This window comes from Marmota marmota, unplaced genomic scaffold, assembly GCF_001458135.2.
Source record: "Marmota marmota marmota unplaced genomic scaffold, marMar, whole genome shotgun sequence".
Lineage (NCBI taxonomy): Eukaryota > Metazoa > Chordata > Mammalia > Rodentia > Sciuridae > Marmota > Marmota marmota.
Window position 1 is genome coordinate 12,210,740 of NW_025999853.1, and position 24,579 is coordinate 12,235,318.

Genomic DNA, 24,579 nt, shown 5'->3' on the forward strand with positions numbered 1-24,579 from the left:
TTTGGGCAGTATTTTGTCAACTGCAGTGTAATTCAATTAGCCCAAAATTCTGTCAATGTTTCTAGTTTCTGGCTGCATAAAATTAACAATAGATAAAATACTTTTATGTTAATAAAATAACACAGAAATAAGCCAGTCACAAAAATACAACTATTGTTTAATTTCACTAATATGAGGTGCCTATAGTTGTCAAGTGTATAAAGCCAGAGCAGAATGGTGGTTGCCAAGAGCTGCAGAGAGGAAGAAATGGGGAGTTGGTGGTTAATGGGTATGGAGTTTCAGTTGGGAAAGGTGGAAAACTTCTAGAAATGGGTGATTGTAACAGTTGCATAACAATGTGAATGTACTTACTGACACAGAGCTCTACATTAAAAAGTGGTTTAGATGGAAAAAATGAGAAAAACATACAAGAAAACATACAGGCTTTGAATCCACAACAGATATCAGGCCTATTTCATTACACTTATCAGCTGACTGTTTTCAATTTGATAATTCTTTCTCAAACTTTTTTTTTGGGGGGAGGGGAGTGGTTACTGGGGCTTGAACTCAAGAGCACTCAATCACTGAGCCACATCCCCAGCCTTTTTTTGTATTTTATTTAGAGACTGGGTCTCACTGAGACTTAGTGCCTCATTTTGGCTGAGGCTAGCTTTGAACTCACTATCTTCCTGCCTCAGCCTCCCGAGCAGCTGGGACTATGGGCATGCACCACCGCACCCGCCTTTCTTAATTCTTCTTTTTTTACATTTTTAAATGTTATTAACAAGTATATTTCTGAAAACATAATTTTTTAAAACTCAATTACAAGGCTGGGGTTGTGAATCAGTGGTAGATGAGCTTGCCTAGTATGTGTGAGGAACTAGGTAGGTTTAATCCTCAGCACCACATATAAAAATAAACAAATAAATAAATTTATTTAAAAATTTAGTTATAAATGTTACAAAGAAATATAATGAGAAATGACAACTGTCATCTGATATAGTTGCATTGATTACCTTATTTCTAGCTCCTTTAATGTATACTAAAAAACAAAATAATAAAGTTGTCATTTTAGTTTTAATCACATAAAACATTTTCAAGAACAGCCTTAAGATTTTTTTTCAGCCTTAAGATTTTTGAAATGAATGTAATAACTGTATTTCTAGCAATTTCTCAATAATTGTACTTCTAGCAATTTCTCATTCTTAACACTCTATTTGTTGGTTTGTGTGCCCCTCCTGCTGCCTTCTTCAAAATATTCTCATCTTGGATAGGAAAGGTAGCAAAATACAACAGTCACTAGTATGGCAATATGTAAAAACGTGGATGTGTAACCAATGTGATTCTGCAACCTGTATACGGGGTAAAAATGGGAGTTCATAACCCACTTTAATCAAATGTGTGAAATATGATATGTCAAGAGCTTTGTAATGTTTTGAACAACCAATAAAAAAAATATTCTCATCTTGGGTTCTACTTTCCCCTCTTCCAGCTGAGATATAATTTAGACAGCTTTCTATTAAATGGTGAATACATGATATGTTTTCTGAGTTATAGTACATGTAAAAAGAGACTTTCTTGTGTTATAATACAACGCTTATACCAAAAAGGGGTGACACATGTGCTAAAGAATTGGCCACCTTCAACTTTGGGGCAACTATTCATAGCTCAAGGTAGCTAGAACCTTCAACCAATTGTCTCTGTTATAAGCAGTCATATCTAGTTACTCTATTGTGCTTTAAAAACAACATTTTCCTATATGTGAGATGAGGAAAAAGGGGGGAAGGCATTATAACTGATTTAGGATAGAATTATTTTCTTCTTACATATATGACAAGATAGTTGTGTAGAAATTTGAATCATAGTTATTTCCCCCAAAGATGGTAGATATTACTTCATTTTCTTCTTGCATATATTTTTTTCTAAATAGAAAATTGAATTCAGGTTTCATTTTTTGCACTTGTTAGTAAACTTTTGTCCCTTCTTTCACAATAGTACCATCCATGGTGCAATTCTTATTTTTTGAATATTGGAACTCTAGAAATTCTGTTTTTAGACCTTATAAATGTTAACCTTTTAGGTAGTTTAAGGAACATTCTTTCAAAGTACAGTAGAGTATTGGTCATTTCCATATTTTAACTTTCTTCCTGAATTCTCAAAACAAATTGCTTTTGATTATAAAAAATAGACATTCATGTAAAGTTTATGCATAGAGACTAGCTCAGTTTGAGAAAATATGTCATTCAGTGTCACTATATTAAAAATATATAGTTTTGAATGCCTTGATGTTGTAGCCAAATACCACATCTGTTATTCTGTTTTATGGTAGTATTTTTATTATACTTAAGTACAGAATAATTTTGATTAAAAATATCCCTTTGTCAGCTACTTTACATCATACTTCAAAACACTTGCTTTGATAAGTTGGATATCTTCCAACTACTCAATGACTATAATGACTTGGGCAGCAAATACCATTGCCCATTAACAACTTGTATCCTCTATTTGAATTGTTATATAGTTTTAATTGACTTATCTGATATTTTTGTGACTCTAAATTATGAAGGTTATTAACTGATTCAAATACCTTTAAAATCAGAAACATTCTTACATTTTAAATATATAATTTTGAATATGATTTACAGATATTTTTAAATGATCAAACCCTTTAGAGAAGCCAATACTGAATGGGAAACTCAAAACCATGCCGAAACACAATAGAAAGTTAAATTAGAACATATCATCTCAATGCCAAGATGCTAAGCTGGTTTGTAAAGAGCACTTGTAACAAAACAGTACAATAGCACAGTTGTCAGATGACACATAATGTTTGTTTCACTCTGATTACACTTAGGCAAATTTTGTCAACACTTTATTTCACAACAACACAGCCCAATGTTACTATATATGAAAATACTTCTAGATTAATCATCACTAAGTGGGTTTCATGAGTATAAGTGACAAAGAATATTCATCAAGCTCATTCAATTGGCCCAATAATTTCAAAAGCAGTTCACTGCTACAATTTGTATGGATCTATTCTGTTTTCACTATAATTTGATCTTCATGTAAAATATTCTATTAAAAATACTTAAGATTGTAGGAAACAAGCACCAAAATGGTATGGTTCATTCTCTTGGTCAGACCATAAATGATTGCTTTCATCATAATGGAAGACAGAAACTGGTCAGCATGTTCCAAAGGCCCTTCAATTTTGAATTATCTCCCCTCTTCCACGTCACAAAAAACTCACAGGCTGCAATGCTCTGACTTCCACAAGCAAATGTTGTCTTTTACAAAGAAAAGTGCCAGATTTATTGTAATATTTACATATTTATTATCCATTTGACATACATAAAACTGTGCTGCCACTTTTACTATGTTATCTTTTTTAACGTTACTGACAAATTTTTAGTCTTGTACCCCAACATTATTTTTCTCATAAACTCTGTGTTTTATTGCTTGATTATGCAATAAACATGGAAACATATGATGGAAACATCATAGCAGAAATTCACATATAAAGGTGTGTAAAAGTGCTTTGTAATTTCTAATGTGATAATTTGCTATTGATAGTACAATAAATAGTATCTATTATTCTAAGAGGAAGAAAAATACTACTTTCTTCATAGCCTGAGTTTCAGAATATCCACACTTATAGGAAGTAAGTTTTGAAATTCTGGAATCAATTGTTATCTCTCTAATCTTAGCTCTCCTTCAACCAGCAAGTGTTTGAGTGATAGACCTCCAAAATAGCTACACTAAGATTATTTCAGTCACACTTGGTTGTTCATGTGAAAACTTCAAATCTCCCAACTCAAACACACATTATTCTTTCATTTATGCAACTCCCTTTTAGTAATTCAGGATCTGATGATTTAGGTAGATGTTTTAGGATTTTTATTGCTGTACAATAAAGTGCCACAAATTTAGCAGCTTAAACAACATGAATTTGTTTCTCAGTTTCTTCTGTCTGAACACAACTTAGCAGGGTCCTGTTCTCAGAGCCCTATAGACTGCAGCTCTGGTACATCATACGAGGCTCAGGGTCTTCTTCCAAACTCATGTGGTTGTTGGCAGAAGTCAGTCCCTATGACTGTAGATCTGAGGCCCTTGGCTCCTAGAGACCACCCCTTCAATACAGTTCAGAACTCCTATGAGTCTAGCAGAATAATCTCTCTAGAAACTGGTGTTCATTTACTGGTTCCTGATTGAGTTAAACCCACCCAGGATAATCACCCCTTTGATTAACTCAAAGTCAATTTTGTAAGGACCTTAATTACATCTGCAAGGTCTCTTATCTTTGTCATGTAACCAAATCAAAAAAGTGAAGATCCCTTCATATTCACGGACCCTGCCCACACTTAAGGAGAGAGTATTATACAAGATGCATAATTATTTCCAAAGAGAATTATACAAGAAGCATCATGTACAACTATATCACTTTTTAGCTGTGTAACTGTGGAACAGGTTCTCACCTTCTCTGAGGCTCAGTTTTCTCACCTGAAGAGTTGATAAAACCTGTTTCCTGAGTGTGTGAGGCTTTAATGAGTTATTTCATATGCAGTATCCGGGAGCATAGTTATTTAGTACATAATGGCTCTCCAGGGTAGGTGTGTGTAAGTGTGGGAGTAGGTGTAGGTGTAGGAAGTAGGTGTCCTGACCTTTGTTGTCCCATTGTGAAATAGAAAACATACTGATAACTGCTAACATCTGCTCTATGCCACTTTCTCTTCTAAATACTTTATGTGTGTTGACTCATTTACTCCTCATAACAATCTTCAGAGTCAGGGAACAATATTACTCCTGTTTCTTATGCAGAGAAATTGGGACACAGAGGGACTAAATTATTTGCTCAAGATTCCCAAGGTAGGAAAGGGCAGAGCCAACTTGTTAACTTTCCTAACCCTACAGCCCAACTGTAGATTCCATGTTCTTAACCATTAGACTTCTCTGCCTCTCACAGAGGATGACAGAGAACATCAAATGGTGGGCCAGGGCCCCAGACCTGTTTTCAATAGGCAAGGGTTGCTTCGGGCTCTTCCTGCCTCTCATTAGTTCCCTGCCATGCTACCGCCCCCTTCCCTTGCTATCTCCCTTGACGTTACCTCCAACACTGTCCTTATCCTACACACACTCTCAATGAGCTTTGCTCTGATTGAAATGATGCATTGTTATTGCCCTTGAGACAGTGGCTTATAAAGATTTCTGGCTTAATTTGCCCCATGTTTCTTTTGCATAGATGACTCAACTTTTAAACAGAAAAAAAAAATGATATAATCCTGTAAGAATCAGGGGGATAATTACTTACTGGTGAAAGAATATGGGGGAGGAAATTTTGATGGAAGATTTTCAACATCATTCAATTCTCTTCACTTATTTCAAGTTCCACCCAGTTTCCTTGACTCTCTAAACTCCAGATGCATCCTGCCCCATACAGAGACAGAGTTCTGCAGGATGGGGAGCCAGGGAAAGGAATCCTTAACCCCTGGCCACAGGAGGCAGTGGACTAGAGAGCTACACAAAGTAGGACATGTTTCTCTTCTCTACAAAATGTGGCTCCAGGGGTGAGGGAAAGTCACAGGAAGATGCTGAGTCTTCAAGGAACCAAGTTGAAGAAGGATGTTTGGGAGAACAGAGAACAAAGAGTTCAGCATCCCCTCCCTATACTGGCACTCTTCTTTGAACTACAAACTGTCCACTATTTGAAATTGATTCTACCAGGAGCTGTGTGCTCAAAACTTATAATCCCCAATAAAAGGAGAATATTTAGATTTACTTTAATTTTTTTTTTTAGTTCTGAGTAATCTAGATGCCTATGCAGTAAAGTGATAAGGATTGAGTATCCCTTAGCCAAAATGCTTTGGACCAGAAGTGTTTTGGATTTCAGATTTTTTTTAATTTTGGAATATTTTTTTATATATAATGAGATATCTTGGGGATAAGACCCAAATCTGGACATGAAATTCATTTAAGTTTCATGTAAGCCTTAAACATAAGCCTAAAGATAATTTTGTATAATATTTTTTATGTGCCTGTGTTTTGATTGCAACCTGTCACAGTGGAATTTTCCACTTGTGGCAACATGGCAATACTCAACAAGTTTCAGGAGCATTTCAGATTTCAGATTTTCACATTTGAGATGATCAACAAGTATCTGTAATCTGAGGCATCTGATTCTTGTACCAAACAGATTCTTTTCTTTGCTTTTGGAAGTAAATTCCAGAATTTATCCATAAGGAATGACCATTAGTATCCATATTGATACAACCTTCACCTTTTCCCAATGCCTTGTTCTTGCTGAAGGTGAACTATGACTGAACTAACCCTATTCCCCCATCCATGAAGGCTCCAGTATGCTGTGCACTACTTGGGATCCAGATAGGATTCTCATTTTTCATCACCACCTTCCTTGACACTGACTCTTACTTCAGTCATTGGCACCCTGAGCTTAAGGGTGCTAGTGGGTTTCTGCTAGGGGTCATTTCCTTTTCTGGCATTGAGTACACAGCAGGCTTGCACTCCACTTATTGTATCTTCTTCTGCATGCAATTGTGCAGAAATTTTTTGATGTGTCTAGCATATGAACAGCACTGTTCCCTAGTTTATATAATTTTTTATTTTATATTTTTAGAGCATTTCAATATCACTCATAAAAGGGAGGATGTGAGTTCAGCATTCCTACTTGAATTATACTCTTGGATCAGTAATCAAGCATTCAGAACCAGAGAGCTCAGAGCTCTTCAGAAGAGCAGGTTGAGCTCAGATTGCAAGAAAGTCCTGAGTAGCTAATTACTGTGTCAGCCAGATTGTAGGCAGCTTCCCCAGGCATGGAAAAGTACAGTCCACAACTGGAGCATGTTGCAACACCACCAAAATTCTTAGGAAACTAAAATTATTACCTATCATAAATGTCTCAATTCTTCTGCTCTGTTAAAATTTTCTCATTGGAATTAAGACAGTAGTGATTTGCAAAGCCTTTTCTTATCCCTCATATTTTGGTTTACATGGGTTGTCTTGAAGGAAGAAAGGAAATAAGGAGGGAAGGAAAAAAGAGAAAAACATTTTGATACTTTCTTATCCTCAAGGCTTTGATCAAAGTTTACCATATTAAGATGTAAAAGAGACTTCCCTCTGTCTGAGAGCAGGTACCTAGGGTCCAAACCTGGGAAAGGTGGTACTTTGATACCTTATGTAACAAAAGGAGCATCCACCAGATAACTTTCTCAGAGCTAACTAAGAAGTAGTAAAACTCCTCCTATTATATTAACATTCCTCCTCTAGCTGCCTCAACCCATGTGCCAGGAGGGCATCTTATCAGGCAAGGAAATGCAAGCAGTGCAGGAATAGCTGGTAGGATGGTTGAAGCAGCTGAGGAGGACGAACCCTTTGATACTGGGCCACAGAGAAAGCAAAAAGATGTCAACCCATCTCGTCCCTTCTCCCGACCTTCAAAACAATAGAAACTGGGTACTCCTGAATGAGGCACCCTAAAACTGGAGAGTCCCCACTGCATACTCCAAGGTGAAAGAGTCACCCCTAAGCACACCCACATCAGGTCCTTGAGTCACTAGTGAAGCCATCAGTGGAGCAGATGAATATCTTGAACTGGGTGTGAAGTTGCCTGTGATACAAGTTTGCACTGGACAGAACATTTGATGACTGTAAGTGACTAGAGTTCCTACCCAAGATGTCCCTGAGAGAGAATTGTCTAGAAGAGTTAGAAGATTCAACATGGATTTAGGAGCAATGATTAGAGATAAAAACATGTTTCTGGTTGCCCCTCACCATGGTCAAATTCCTCAGTAACCAGGTTATAGAAGAGCAAAACAAATCAAAACACAATCTGCTGCTCTCTTCATGAGAAGTCTAGCAGGCCTCATGTTTATTTGAATCCTCATATCTGTTTCCATAGAGACATAACTTCTGCCTACATATTTTCCAACTCACCAAGTCTATCATTTCACAAGTTCTGTGGTACCAGATTAAACAATATGATTCTTTCATAACTAGTTCCTGATCATCTTCCTTTAAAAATAGCTAGTGGGTAGGCAGAGAGCTCCAGCTCCCACGTCACCTCCCTACAGTGACTATGGATTTTATAATAGGGCTTATTTGGAGAAAAACAAAAACAGTGGAGCAAAATCAAGAGAAAACTCCTCATTTTTTATGCTTCTATATGACATATTTTGGATTTTAATCGTAAGACCTGTCAGTTTGTAAAGTTTTCAGTAGTGGTTGAGAAGCGGCATAGCTCAATAGTTAAGAATTTGTGTGACCTGGGGAGTTGTCTTTCCTGACAGAGAAACAGTTAATAGTGAGTGATTTTAACTCGGTGTTTCAGTCTCCTCAAATGGATAATGGTGGGGGGGGGGTGGTGATAATTACGGAATTTCTATTCAATGGCCAAGGAATAATAGAAATAAGACATTTCAGTGCTTAGAACGTTGCCTGGCCTACAATCAGAGTGCAGTGTCACTGCACATTATGAATTAGTGTCATTATCATCATCATCCTCAGTCCACAGGCAGACCTCAAAGCCAATTTGAGATCCTTAACCTTCACTCATTTCTGAGATTTCAGAAGCAGTCTGGGCTTGAGTCCACACAGGGCAGATTTGCAGCAAAGGATAAGGACTCTGTTTCTGATGTTGAGTCCCTGGTCTATTGAGTAGGACTATTGTCCTTTATCTTGCTTTGCCCTTAGAGAAGTCCTAGTCCACACATACCTAGTCCACACACAGACAGACCCCAGAGAGGTGTTCAGGGATAAAGAAGAAGAGGTAAGAAACACCTGGTGCATATTCGTCTAGTTTGAAATCAAATCTGAATTAACTCTCCATGCCAGTGTCCCGGCTAGACGTGAATCCTTCCCAGCAGGGACTGTATTCCCATTGCTAGTGCAGGACCCTTAGGACATATTATGGATGAATGAACAAGTTGATTTCTCCAAAGCTTCGGTGCTGGGGTAGAGAAAGTTGCAGAAAACAAGTCTTCAGCTGGTATATCAGGACAAGAAGGTGAGGCTTTGGTCAAAACTCCGTGCTTTCGTAGGTTTGTGTTCTCTCTTCCCTGGCAACCCCATGTAGTCTGTATGAAAGTATTTCTAAGCTGAAATGTGAGCCAAGCTGTGGGGTCTGACCTAGAAAACTAAACTACATGAGCCTCTCACTTAGAAGATCCTAGTTTATAAGCCTCTACCAGGGGCTTTGTTGGGAGGGGGCAGAAGCTGTGCTAACTTCTCTCTACCTCTTCAGTGCTAAGAAGACTTTCAGCATCATGTTTTATCCCAGCTGTATCCCAAGAGCTACTATGACAAACCCTTTAGCTGTACTGAGTGGGCTCAGAACCCACTCAGAACATCAGCAAATTGAGTTATCAGAATATGTTTTTGACTCACATATGCTTTGAATGGTGTGTGTGTGTCCCTCATTTATATTAAAGTCTTATTTTATGAGTCTTATCCCTTGAACAACAGAAGCAAATACATATCCCTACACAGAAACTCAAGGCTATTCACTATTTGACTGGGATCTTCCCTTCTGTTTGCTTGCTCAATTTAAAAGTACTTGCAAGATTCAAGCCAAAGTAGTCCTGAGGGAGGAAGAGAAATGGAAACAGGATGGGGAGAAAAATAGCTAGATGTGGGGCATTCATGTCAAGTGATGCAAATAATGTTCAGAAACACGGCCATCAGAGCCGATCCTTCCTGTGGAGACATCCACTTTTTAATACCATAACTAAGCCTCTTACATGTTTCAAATGCCCATTGTTGCCTGCCCATGTTTTAAGCAAGGATTAGAAATGCATTGAGCCTCATCAGAGTGGGTTTGGGTGAGAGCAGATGCAAAGGAGCTGTTTGTGCAGGCAATTCTGATCATAGCCCTACTGTCACCCTGGGCCACAGGGATGAAACCGATGCTTGTATGATGCTCTGCTTGGCTGCAGAATGGAGCAGATCATGACCACGATCCAGCATTTGTTCCTTGTTTAATGAACACTTGGCTCCTGGTGGGCAACTTAGGAAATATGTGCCTATTAGGAGGTGTCTGCCTTCTTCTATAGGGTCTCCTTTTCATTATCTCGTTTTTCATGGCAAGAGACTTCTTACGAAAACAGAATATTTTACCCTGTGGGAAAGCTGTTCCTCCTGCCTTTGCTTCTGCCCCCACCGGATGTTCTTATCTGCTCCTTGCAAGGGCACAGGCAATTATAGAGCAATACGTCTTCCTCCACACAATTACAGGCAAATATTATAAAAGGCATGCAGATGGCATTGGAGAAAAACCTTCTGCTGCTCCCATCTCTTTAGTTTAAGGAAGAGATAGCAATTTCTTTTTTAGTAAGCAGTTCATTCATGTATCAGTGAGCTGAGCCAACAGATGTTTATTCCGTGTCTCTTTGATGTTGGTGTGTATGGCCACAGGTTTGATACTTAGCACCAACACCCCACCCTCTACCATGGGAGATCTTTCATGGGCCATGGCTTCCCCAGCCCTCCTGGTTCCTCATGAGCCCCACCTCTTGCCCCCTGCCTCACGATAATCTCTTCTTCTTTTCTTATTTTTTTCTAAAGCAGAAAAATCAAGTTATTGCTGTCTTTATGCTGATCTACTGTCCTCATTCACTCATTTACCCAAGATTTATTGAGAACCTATCACCAAAATAGAAATAAGAACAATTTATCTTTATTCACTGTTTCATATAGATAGATAGATATTACATGTATGTATATATGAGATATACATCTACACACACACACACACATATCACTTAATCTTTGCAACAATGCTGTAAGGAAAATATTGCTATGATCCCCATTTTCCAATGAAGACATTGAAACAGAGTAAAGAAACTTGGCTGGAGTCACATTATTGCTGCAATAGGAATACTTTTGCATCAAACTAACAGAAAGTCCAACTTACATTGTTTGAAGCAAATAGACATTTATTTCTCTCGTATAACAATAATTACCATAAACCGGGAGGTAATTAGTTCCCAACATTAGTTCTGTGGCTCCACAACGTCAGGGCTGGCATCTCTAAGGACTAACTTTTCTCTTTCCTAATGAGCTCACAGTGACTGCCCTGAATCCAAGCATTTTGTCCACACTAAGAATAGGAAAAGGATGGTGTCATCTGGATTTGCTTTTGTCCCTTTCAGTAGAAAGTCAAAGCCTTCCCAAAGCCCCAGACCAGCTTTCTACTTACCTCTCACTGGCCAAGTCTTTGTCATATGGTCACCCCTAGCAGCAAGAGACTAACCAAGTAAATTTTAGGGTTTTTTTTTTTTTCTTTCTAAAGTCTCGTTAATGGATGGTATCAAAGCAAAAGTGATCTTAAAATGTTTGGTAGATCAGCTAGCTGACAATATATGTGTCCTGGTAGTAAACAGTTGCAGCCAGAAGGGAACCCCAGAGAACACAGCTCTAACCAGCAGGCTCTACTGCACACATCGGTGCTGGCTATTCCATGGTGAGTAAAAGAGACATGGTCCTGCCTTCATAGAGATGTGAAGCAAATAAGTACACAAGGAAATAGATGATTTTGAATTCCTATAAGCATTAGTAGATAGAAATGCCAGAAATAGCTAAGGCTATCATTCTTATCTCCATAGGCTACAAGAACACCAACAGCCAATGTTCATGAACTGGAAGATGTGATATTATTAAAATGTTCATAATACCCCAAACAGCCCACAAATTGAATGTCAACCCTATTAAGATGGCATTTTTTTCACAGAAGTAGACAGTATAATGCTAAATTTGGAAATATAAAAGACTGAACAGCCAAAACAATTTCAAGAAGGAAAAAAAAAAACTAAAAGCATCACACTTTCTGATTTCAAAATATATTTCAGAGCAATAGTGATTAAAACAGTATGGTGCTAACATAAAGACAGTCTATAGACTAGAAAACCCAGAAGTAAATCCATGCATATGTGACCAACCAATCCTTGACAAGAGTTCCAAGGATACACACTGAACAAATAGTCTCTTCAGAAAATGGTGTTTGGAAAACCAACTCTCCAGTTCAACTCACAAAAGCCAAGCTATGGAACTGACCTAGGTGCCCTTTGACAAATGAATGGATTAAAAAAAAAAAAAGTGGTACATATACACAAAGGAATATTACTCAGCCATATAAAAGAATGGATTTATTACTTTTGCTGGTAAATGGATGGATCTGGAGACTGTCATGCTAAGTGAAATAAGCCAATCCCCCCTAAAAAGTCAAATGTTCTAATCTGTGGATGCTAACACACAAACAGGGGCGGGCAGGGGGAATAGAGGTTCATTGGATTAGCAAAGGGGTTGAAGGGAAGGGAGGGAGATTGGAATAGGAAAGATAGTAGAATAAATCAGACATAACTTTCCTGTGATCATATATGAATCCACTACCAATGAAACTCCACATCTATACAACCACAAGATAGGGTTCCTAAATAGAATAAGTCATACTCCACATATGTATATGTTGAAATACACTCTACTGTCAGGTGTATATAAAAAGAAAAAAATTTAAAAAAGAAAACCAGTTCTCTATATGTCAAAGAGAGAATTTCGAACCACATCCTATGCTACACACAAAAATCAACTCAAGGTGGATTAAAGACCTAAATGTAAGGCCTGAGACTATAAAAATATAGAAAATATAATGGAAAAGCCTCAAGACATTGGTCTTGGAATGATTTCACAGATATGACACCAGAAGCACAGCAACAAAAGCAAACTACAAGTGGGATTACATCAAACTGAAAGCTTCTGCCCAGCAAAGAAAACAAGGCAGAAAAAGGAAAAGGCAGCTCACTGAATAGGAAGAAATATTTGCAAACCAAATATTGAACAAGAGTTGATCTTTAAAGTAAGTAAGAAACTCTGACAACTCAAGAGTAAAATAATAATAACCCAATTTTAAAATGGTCTAAAGACTCCAAGAGACATTTCTCCAAAGAAAACATAGAAATGCCCAGCAAGTATATGAAAAGATGCTCAACATCTTCTCAAAACCCCAATGTGATACTGCTTCACTCCTGTTAGAACAGCCTTTATCAAAAAAATGAATGATCTCACCACACACACACACACACACACACACACACACGCACACACACATGCACACACAGAAAAAGTAATAATAATAATAATAATAATAATAATAATAATAATATGTGAACTGATGATTATGTTCATTAGCTTGATTTCATCATTTCACAATTAAACAATATGAAAACATCACATTGTACTGTAAATATATACAATTTTTATCAATTATATCTCCAGAAAAAATAGTTGGAAATACAAATGTTGGCAGGAATGTGAATAAATTGAACATTTGTAACACTGCTGATAGGAATGTACGATGGTCCATTACCTATGGAAAGCAGTGTAAAGATTCCTAAAAATAAAAAAAAAGATTCCTTAAAAGATTAAAAATAGAACTACTAGATTAAAAAGCAGTCCTACTTTTAAGTGTCTGTCAGCAAATGAATGGGTAAAAAAAAAATGTGTATATATACAATGGAAATAGTATTCTGCCTTTAAAAAGAATGAAATCCTGCTATTTGCAGTGACATGGATGAATCCAGGGACACTATGATCAGTGAAATAAGGCAAATGCAGAAAGACAGATCCTGCATGATCTCACTTATATATAGAATCTTAAAAAGTCAAATTCAGACATAAGACAGAGTAGAATAGTGGTTACCTGGGGTCAGGGAGAGTGAGGGGAAATAATGTTAGTCAAAGGAAACAAGATTTTAGTTACAAGACTAAGTTCTAGGGATCTAATGTATACTAGAGTAATTATAGTTAATTATACTGAATCATATAACAGGTTTTGCTGAGAGTAGATCTTTTTTTTTTAATTTTTGTAGTTGTAGATGGACAGAATAATAGAGTTAATAATAGGGTCAACCCTTAATAGGGTTGACATTTGTCCCTGAAGGACTAATACTGTATAATTTTTGCCTTTATCAGGTATCTAAAATAGTCAAACTCAGAGGCTTGGAGAGTAGAATGGTGGTTGTTAGGGACTGGAATGTGGTGATGGGAAACTGCTAACCAAAGAGTGTAAAGTTTCATGTGCCCATCTTTAACAATACCACATTGTAGAGTTAAAAAGGTTTTAAGAGGGTAGATATCATGCTAAGTATTTTTACCACAATAAAATAAGTATTTTTACAAAGAAGCCTTTTATACTGACTTTTCTAAAGTTCTTACTCCACCCTTCTTTGGATAGTCCATTCTGCTGGTCATTATTATTATTATTCATGTGTATCACCTTTTTCTGCCTTTTCCAATTTTTCTCATCTTACTCTTTTCTCTGTTCCTCTTCTTTCTTTCCTCTTCTTTTACCCACACATTTCTCAGCATTTTACTGAGTTTTATTCTTGTGAATGGACATTGTTCCTATGTTGGCTTCTACAGAGTTAGGAAGAGATTATTACTCTCCTAAAAATCACAGTGTGCAACTTCAGGCCTCAAAAAGAGCCCAGCTATTCTCCTTCATGCTGTGGGAGAAGAGAATTAAGTGAGAATTGTTGGTAAACTAAGAAGAGCAGCAGTTCTAGCCACTGCATGCTTCTGATGTCAGCCAGACATGCTGTGCAACCTTGGGAGAGCCCAACCCATCCACATGCCCTTCACATGTAGTGCTGGCTAAAAATCACCAGCTCGTAGCCCGAAGCCCACCATCTGCTGAGCAGTTACAGGTTAGAATAGCAGCGATTCTTTCACTTCCCTTAGATCCTGACCTTTTTTCTATCTATGCATAATAAATCATGGATATAAGGGATTAACCGCTGACCTAGCATTAATACTTACTAAAATTTGATATTTCATAGCCTTTTACATTTCACCAAAGTATCATTTTCCAGAATATTTGTTATTTCTCTGACCCAGATTCCAATATAATATATGTAACATCTGTCATCACCACCAAGATTCAGAGGCCCAGCTGGCTCAGTGACAGGATACTGAATGGTCTGGACACACTGTAACCACATGAGCTATTTTGTTCCCAAAATGAAATTGATTATAAACTCCAGTTTGTGTGCCCATGGATTTATACAAAGGTCAACCTGCTAGTGTAACCCTTGGCTGCTCCCTGGGGAGTACTCTGCTCTTGTTCACAGAAAGGATGACTCTGCAGTGAATGCAGATGAATTGCTGCAGTTTACCTTGCTCACTGACTGTCATGGAAAATTTAAAGCTCCAGATGCCTATCAGGTGTATTTCTCATCAGCCAAATGTTGAACTCTGGCTGAGCTTCCCAATGCAGCAGTGTGCTAGTTGGTGAGGGATTGGTGGGCAGGGACTTCCCTTCACAGACTGAAGGGCAGCTTTATCTTTCAAGATTAACAATTACTACTTCTGTTATAACCCACAAGGAGATCATAACCACCGATTTCACTGGTTTTTCTCTGCAATTTAGCAGTGGTAAAGCACAAGGATCATGCAGTAAATGAAAATTCCACTAGGTGGTTCTGGTGTTCTTCTAACCAGACATCCGAGGTGCCAAAGAACTTGCTCCATCCTTTGATGTTCCAAAGGTACAGCAAACATGAAAGCAAAAAATGTTTTTGTTGCTATTATTTAATATTCGTTCTAGATATGTGAATAGATTAGTATTTGTAGTAGTTGATCAGAGACTAAGCTTTTCCAGAGTGTTGAGGGTTTTTTTCTGCCTCTTTTTTACATAGACACATGAAGGCTGCATTTTAATTTTCTAGCTTTATTTTTATGGCTAATAAAACATTAATTTATGTACTTGTGACACTAATTTATGACACAAACACACCATTTCCCCACCACTCATTTGACAAAATCATTTATATAAGGACACAGTTTCAAAATAAAGGAATGTATTATCTTCTGTGAAGCCTTCCTTCACCTCAAAGCAGTACAATTCTCATTCTTAACATTGCCATTAATGTTTTCAGGAACCTTTTAAAAATGACCCAGGTTTATGAGTTCCTCTTAGAATCCTTATAAGAAAATCTTCTCATATGGTTTAGAATATAATGATAAATAAAGCTAACTTAAAATCTGCTTAGGTCACCCTGTTTCCAAACATCATCTCAGGTTCATCATCCCTTGTCCACTTTCCCTTTAATGCCTACAGTCCAGGGTCTTTCTCGTTTGTAGTAGGATTATCATGAAGTATCAGATGTCTTCAGCCAAAGCACCTGGGTAAATTCCCACAGTGCCAGACACAGTGCTGAGTTCTCAGGACAGATGACAGCTGTTCCCGTGCCACCACATTGGAAAAGAGGCACAAGGACAGTTTCCACACAGAATTTCCACAAAGAATTCCAAACCAGAAGACAGGCCAAAGCAGTGTTTATGAACATTATCAGAGGTAATTAAAATGACACATATTTTTCATTTCAAGAGAGAAGAAACATGGCCAAATTAAAAATGAATGCAAACTCCAAAGAACCTTGAAATGGACCATTTTAACATAATAAATTGGGAACATTTTTAAAATAATAACATGAAAACATTTAGATATCAAAAGATTGAACATGAACATGACTCTCTGAGATGGCAATAGTAATCAGCACAAAGCATTTTCTAAGTGTGTGTTGGTTACTTACCCTATTGCTTAAATGTTTAAAAATTGACCACTAGGAAGATTATGATTTTAATGTTTTTATTTTTAATAATAGGTTATAAATAATTTCTGTTTAAATTAGTTCAAACAACTCAGAAATATGTAGAATACAAAGTGAAGTGCTCGATTCGGCAGCACATATACTAAAATTGGAACGATACAGAGAAGATTAGCATGGCCCCTGCGCAAGGATGACACTCAAATTCGTGAAGCGTTCCATATTTTTAAAAAGAGCATGCTACAGGGACACTGCTACATCGATGTTCATAGCAGCACAGTTCACAATAGCAAGACTGTGGAACCAACCTAGATGCCCTTCAATAGACGAATGGATAAAAAAAATGTGGCATTTATACACAATGGAGTATTACTCTGCATTAAAAAATGACAAAATCATAGAANAGGAAAAAAAAAAAAAAAAAAACAAAGTGAAAGTGTCTCCTTGCCATTTTCCCACTGTCTTCTACCTGCCTAATCCCAGTCCCCAGAGAGAGAGATAACCTTTTAAAAATAGATTGTCATATAGCCTTCCAATAATTCTAACTTCCTGTTAGCACATGTGGTACTGTTTTAGTGTATTGATGGGTATATTTTGGGGTAAAATCTGAGTAAATTCTACATTTCTTTATTTTAAATAATTTTTAGTTGTTGATAGATCTTTATTTTTATTTATTTATATGTGGTGCTGAGAATCGAACCCAGTGCCTCACACATACCAGACAAGTGTGCTACCAATGAGCCACAGCCTCAGCCCCACATTGTACATTTCTTTTAATAAAATATAAGCATATACCATCCCTATTGTTCTAGTTCTTGCATTTACATATTTATTTTTAATCTGCTCAATCAATAAATCTACTACCCTATAAAAGTATGACCAAAGTAGCCTGTTAAGTGGTGTGAAAGGCAAATACTGCCAAACAGTAATCCAAATTACCTCAAGGGTTTTTATTTTTGTTTTTGGTACCAGGGATTGAACTCAGGGACACTAAAAATTGAGCCACATCCCCAGCCCTATTTTGTACTTTTACTTAGAGACAGGGTCTCACTAAGTTGTTTAGTGCCTGGCTTTTGCTGAGGCTGGCTTTGAACTCATGATCCTCCTGCCGCAGCCTCCAAAGCCACTGGGATTACAGGCATGTGCCATGGCACCTAGCTAGGTCTTGACTTCAGTTGCCAAATACTATGAAGAGTGTTCATCATTTATGTGTTATTTCTTAACATCCTCTTTCTGAACTAGTTTGGCTTGCAGAACCCATCTTTTAAGAACCAAGGGTAAGGGGAATAGAGTAGATAGTCTCTTTTTAGTGAATCTAATGAAAAGGGCTAGGAACACTAAGACCTAGTACTTTTTGCCCCCTTAATAATTGATAAGATTGAAGTTTTAAATTCTGTACATTAGAAGCAAGTTCTTGAATCTTACCATGGTCGGAGACCCTGAAAGCTCTCATGGAGGCACTGGCTCCCATCCAGAGTACCCTGATGATGATGATGGTAAGTAGTGAACATCTCTTGCCTTCCAACTTCAACTTGAAAATAGTCTGACTCTCAGTTATGGCTGCTATGTCTTGTAAAGTGGAACTAGAGCTTAATTTATTCTAGGGCTAATATTTCCTCACCACTGAATCAAAACTCTTCTCAATATTCTACTCAATGCTTCATGAGTTATGATTTTGAGAACTGGAACTATTCCCAGTCCCCAGTGAGCTCCAGAAGTTCCTCCTCTAGTCCTTCCATGGTTCATCCCCCAGCCAAGGGTAGTTTACTCACATGTATATACTGATGAGCTTTCATTGATGATTCAAGGGAACCCTTTGAATATCTAGAAGGCTTGTACAGGCACGCATGCTCCCTCCCCCACACTCCTATATTCTTTCCTGTAAACTCTAATTGCACTGGTCTCCCTGGGCTTCCAGTTATGCCTTCTGAACTCCAGGAAATGCCCTGGATACCAGGTTTAAAAATCTATGTGTGTGTACATAGTTATATATACCAACATGCTTGGGCATACAAAAACACACACACAAGCACTTGGAAAACAGGAACATTATGTGATAGTTAATAAATTAGATTTATATAAAATTAGTTCATCATTGGAAACCAATATTATTTTTAATGTAACCAAAACTTACTTACTTGGCCATTTCAAATCACATTCTTTTAAATAGGGCTGAAATGAATATACTAGACTTCAATTAGGAAGATTAAATATCATTTTATATATAGTTAGTAATGTATTTATTTCACAGGGCAAATTAATGAAGTAAAATTAACGTTCATTAGATTTTTAAACAGAGTTGAAAGTATTCTATAATTCACAGCTTTATCCTGCATAATAGTCATTATTTTGCTTTCAGCACTCAGCCCAAGAGTTTTCTCTTTAAGTATCAAAATATATCATAAATGAAGACTAAAATCTTTCCTGCAGCTCACTCTTTCCTTGGAGTATTTTTGAAAGCCACTGTGCTCATCTGTCCATAAAGAAACAGAGGTCATTTGATTAAATTCCAAGCATCAAGAAAAGCTTGCAGTGGCTGATAAATACATGGAAAGGAGAGTGTAAAGGATCTGCCATCAGCATGACCTTTGGAGTAGAGAACCAGCCTCTCCTATCGCTCATCAATTTTCTCAAGGGTAATGACAGCAAATCAATAGACCTCAGGAACCAAATATGTAACTGGGTTCATTGATATTCAGAGGATCCATGGCTTGAAGGAAAAAAAAAAAAAGAAACCACCACCTAAACACATCCTCTTATGCACAAAATAATAGGCTAAAGACCTCACACAGGTCAGAGACACTCCCTCATAGCTTTGAATCTCAGAAAGTTTCTGTAAATGAAGCAGAAACTTGAGAAACTATTTGAGAGAAGTAAAAAAAAAAAAAAAAAGATGAGAATAAGGCAAGGAAAATCCTCGCTCATGGAGCTTTCATTCTGATAAAGAGAAATGACCATACGCAGGTTAGCAAATAGAAAATTCCAGACAAGGATAAATAGGCTAATAGAAAATATAGGAGTGGAGTACTATTGGAAATAGTATTCATCAAGGAAATCTTGAGCTGGGGAACTAGCCCAGGTTATTGCACATGCTAGGCAAGCACTCTACCACCGAGCTACATCCCCAGCCAAAGAAATTCTCTCCGGGTAGGAAATTCGATCTGAGTTCTGAAAGGAGATTTGTAGAAAGAGCTTTCTAGCCAGGGGACACAGGGTAGACAGGACACTTGGACACAGAACATTTGAGGAACAAGTATGGCATTTTGAACACTTTTTGTACATTTGAACATTTTGAACACTGGAACAGAAGAAGGTCAGGGTGGCCAGAATTTGGTGAATGTCAGTAAGATAAGTTCAGAGAGGAGGGCAGGAGCCAGTCATTCAGTAAGTCCTGCCCATCAGAACAACTTGTCCTGTAACCTACTGCTGCCCCATGCTCCGTGCCTCTGTGACATCATTTGTCTCTGCCAGCCATCTGTCATTTTGTATACATCCTCTTCTATTATTACCTTTTTACACACAAGTATTCTATTTCTCCAACTGGTTTGAAAGTTTCCTAGCAACATGACTAGATATTTTTCTCTGTAGATCCACACAAATTATTTGTTTATAAGTAGGATTTTTAAAATTTTTGTGGGGTTTTTTTTTTTTTTTTTTGGTACTCGGATTGAACCCAGGGGCACTCAGTCACTGAGCCACATCCCCAGCTCTTTTTATGTTTTATTTAGAGACAGGGTCTCATTGAGCTGCTTAGTGCCTCACTAAGTTGCTGAGGCTGGCTTTGAACTCGCAATCTTCCTGCCTCAGCCTCCTGAGCTGCTGGAATTATAGGTGTGCACCACCACGCTTGGCAAATTTTGTGTTTTGTGTGTATGAAAACATAATATGTAGACAATATAGATTAGTGGTTAAGAGTTTAAAATCAGAAACCAGACTACATAGAATCAAATATTGGCTTTTATTACTTATTAGCTATTACTAACTAACTTATTAATTTTTAGCAAGTTAATCTCTCATTGACTTGGTGTTTTCCTCAGTAAATGAGAGGACTAATTTTACCTCTGAGTAGTTTTGAGGATTAGTTTACCAAATTGTGTGCTTACAGACTGTTAGTTACCATTATTATAGATTATTAAATGATGTTCAAGTAGTCTAATAGGCAATCAAAATCATACACTACATGGTTATATTTACTTTCAAAAATGCACTAAGTGAAGTTGATTCATATTAACACAGATTGCATACCAATAATTTAGAATTTAAATAATTTACTAATAAACTAGTATATAGAACTTTCCTACTTCACTGGAGAAAGAGCCATTATATATCTAAAATATAGCTTAACAAGAAAAAATTATCCTTCCAAGTATCCTATACACAAACAACATGTCCAAAAGATATATTCCAGCATTTTAAATATGTACCAAATGTGGCTCTACTTATCTCCTTGTAAATCTGCACTCACATGTAAACCAATAACATATTACTTTAAGTTTTCTCAGAATTTTGCCTCTGAGTATAATGTCTTTCATAATTTTGATCATAGTTTAGGAATTATTAAAGTTGAAGCCATACATGTCAACATTCATCCAGTGTCCAACCCAACATCCTTGGCATTAGTTTTCCCTCATCTGTCTTCCTCAAGTCCCTCATCAAATTCACACCAGTATCATCAACTCTCTTTGACAAAAGCCTTTTGAATTTCTCCTCCCCATCACTTATTTAAATGCCTCAGTGCAGGCCTCAATCTGCCTACCTAGCCTGTTGACACCAGGGCAGAGAGATGAGGCGCCATAATCCCAATTTGGGTATACAACACGTACAGCACAAACAGACGGACACTATAATCCCAAGCCAGGCATGTCACATTCACAGCAGATCACCTTCAGCCAGCCCAGTACTACCTAACAAAAACCTGAGCTATCACCTGTCAGCAACTCAAACATCTGTTACCCTAGTTTAGAGCAAACAGTTCATCTCTTTTGCATCTGCACAAGTAAATATCTCAAAACAACTCTCATTGGACCTAATAGCATTGGCTTAAGTCTTGTTACCATTGAGGAGCCAGTCACTTGGCCCAGGGATGTGATGGTTAATTGTCTAGTCCTAGACCATCACAGTTCCCTATAGGGAGTGTCATTCCCCCAGCCTCAAGTGAGTTTTCTATAGTACTTGTCACTTTGCTTTGTCATTAATTTTCCCATTGCTATGTCTCAACTGGACTGTGAGCCTCTCAAAATGTTATTCTTTGCATTCTCAGTGCTCACTCAGAACACAGGAAAAAAAAGTAGGCATTAAAGAAATATTAAATGAATAGTTAATATCTTTAACAAATACATTAGATTCTTCTGTCAGTGAGATTTTCAGCTATTACATGTGAGAGTTGATATAAAACATTTCTCCTGACCATGTAGTAAAATGGAAGCTGCTTTACAAATATGAGATATTTTATTGTTGTTTTGATAATATTTCAGGGAAAAGTCAAAATTTATTTACATGACATATAAATATCACTGTAATGATTCCTGTAAAATTTGATGAAGTATTTTAAGGACACTTGTCTCTGAATTATTTTACTTTTAATTTTTAAAGAAGTCTGAGTTTTTAATTTTAATGATATTCATCAGTATAATCATGGCCTTCTCCTTATTGCACAAATTACTCATTTATGTTATACTATATATAACACATTTCTGAGAAAAAGTAATTAATTCTTCCATGATATTCAGACTGTTTACCTAACACAAGAACAAACATGTCAAAGGAAAAAAAAAAATACAACCCCAAAGAAGCTAGGAAATAATACTCAATTCAAAGGATAAAGGAGTTAACAGAATCAGACCTACACATGGTCCACATAAATGTATTGGACAGGACCTTTAAAATGACTATGATTCAAGTGTTAAAAGATTCAGTAGGAAGGGTAGATAATAAACACAAAAAGGTAGGAAATTTCAGCGAAGAGAAGGAATGTTCCTTATAATTGAATGTCGTCAGCAATGAAGAACTTCCCTGATGGTCTCACAACCAAATTGGACATAGCAGAGGAACAAATCAGAGAACTTGAAAATACGTTAGTAAAAAATATCTAAACTGAAACACTAAGAGACTAAAGAGTGAGAAAATGACAGAAGCAGAACATCCAAGATCTGAGGTAAACTATCAGATGGTCTAATAGACACAGATGGGAGAGCCAGGAAAAGAGTGAGAGAAACACACAAGAAATGACCTGTCATCACAGAAGTCTACAACCAGCATAATGTCTTTGAAAGCTAAAGGCAAAATAAAGACCATTACATACAAATAAAAGTAGAGAAAATTTTTTGATGGCAGACCTGTGTTAAAAGAAACATTAAAGGAAATTCTTCAGATAGTAGAAATATGACTCTAGGTAGAAATTGGAATCTACACAAAGAAATGAAAGACACTGGGAATGTGAAGTGTGGATAAATATGGCACATGTTTTCTTGATCATTGCCTTTAAAAGATAATTGAAGTCTAAAACAAAATGTGAATGATTTGTTGAGAAGTTTATAGTGTATTAGAACTAAAAGGTATACCAATAGCAAAAGGTAGAAGAAGGAAATGGAAGTATACTGTTATAAGATTTTACACTGCATATAAAATAATATATATTGTTATATTATTTGAGGGTAGAGTGTTAAAAGTTGAGATGCATGGGCTGGGGTTTTGGCTCAGTGGTAGAGTGCTTGCCTCACATGTGTGAGGCACTGGGTTTGATTGTCAGCACTGCATATAAATAAATGAATAAAATAAAGGTCCACCAACAACTAAAAACATATTTTTTAAAAGTTGAGATGCATTGTGTAAAGCCCAGAGAAATCACTAAACATAATAAAACAAAATAAAGTCAATCATAAAAAAATTATAAAACATTTCTCTAATACTGAAGATTAAAATGGAATCATAAAAATATTCAAAGAAAGCTGGAAAGGGGGATCAAAGTACAAATCGGACAAAAGAAAAGGCAAGATTATGGATTAAAATCAAAATACTCATAATTATATATAAATAACTGAATATCTTCTTAAAAACCAGAGTTTTTTATATTGGACCAATAAAAGCTAGACCTAACAATATTTGTCTATAAGAAACCCTAATAAATATACAGACATAGATAAGTAAATATCCAGACTTCAAGAATGCTGGTACTAAGGACTCAGAAAGAAGGGAGGAACATATTATTGGACGCAGACCAAGGGAGATTCCTGTTGTGAATTGGCTGAAGAGTTAGCCAAGTTGCTTATTGCAGTTATGTGGAAAGCAGAATTTGTATACAGTGAATTTGAATATATGACTAAGGAGGTTTCCAGGAAAAGAGTTGAAGCTTAAGCTTGGTTTCTTCTTGCTGCTTATAGTAAGTTGTGAGAAGAGAGAAATAAATTGAGGAACACAAAGAAATACTGACAGTTGCCTTACAAAGGCAAAACAATGCTAAAAGTCAGAAGTGGCCACTGAAACAGCAACATGGAGAAGAGTCTGAGTATGTATGCTACATCTCTGCTGAAAACTCAGAACGATCAAAAGGCCGAGCACTTTCACCACACAAAATACCCTTCTAAGAGACAGAGCGTTTCTCATTGATCTTCTCAATCAAACCAGAGGCCTAAGCTGAAAGTCTGTATCTCAGTAGAAGCCAAAAATAGGAAAGGGACTATCTTGAAAAAAATGGTGAATGTGAGGGTGAAACCCAGAGCCCAGAGGGCAGAGTTGAGGGCCATTGAGGATTATTCTCAGGCTTATGAAACTTCATGGCTTTTTCCTCTCTAGTATTTGCTCCTCTAGATTTCAACACTACTTCATTAGGTGACTGATTTTTGTATTCCACCTGGTTTAAATTACTTACATGATTTAATTATTGAGATTTTAAACTTTGAACTGATGAGGTTTTGGACTTTGCACTGATATTATTATCAGGACCTTAAGAAATGGTGATTGTTTTTTTTTTTTTTTTTTTTTTCTTCTG

General features: G+C 36.9%; 1 protein-coding gene, 1 long non-coding RNA gene and 1 other non-coding gene across 19 annotated transcripts in view; all 3 read left to right on the forward strand.

The window, feature by feature from the left end:
* The window catches only part of Anks1b (ankyrin repeat and sterile alpha motif domain containing 1B), a 1,073,630-nt gene that overhangs the window by 840,754 nt on the left and 208,297 nt on the right, over positions 1–24,579 (forward strand). The gene's annotated exons all lie outside the window — the stretch shown is intronic.
* Positions 874–12,070, forward strand: LOC125616909. The gene is made up of 2 exons (XR_007347694.1): positions 874–6,285; positions 6,328–12,070. It is a non-coding gene; the product is annotated as an uncharacterized LOC125616909 (long non-coding RNA).
* Positions 16,714–16,820, forward strand: LOC125618199. The gene has a single exon (XR_007349456.1). It is a non-coding gene; the product is annotated as a U6 spliceosomal RNA (small nuclear RNA).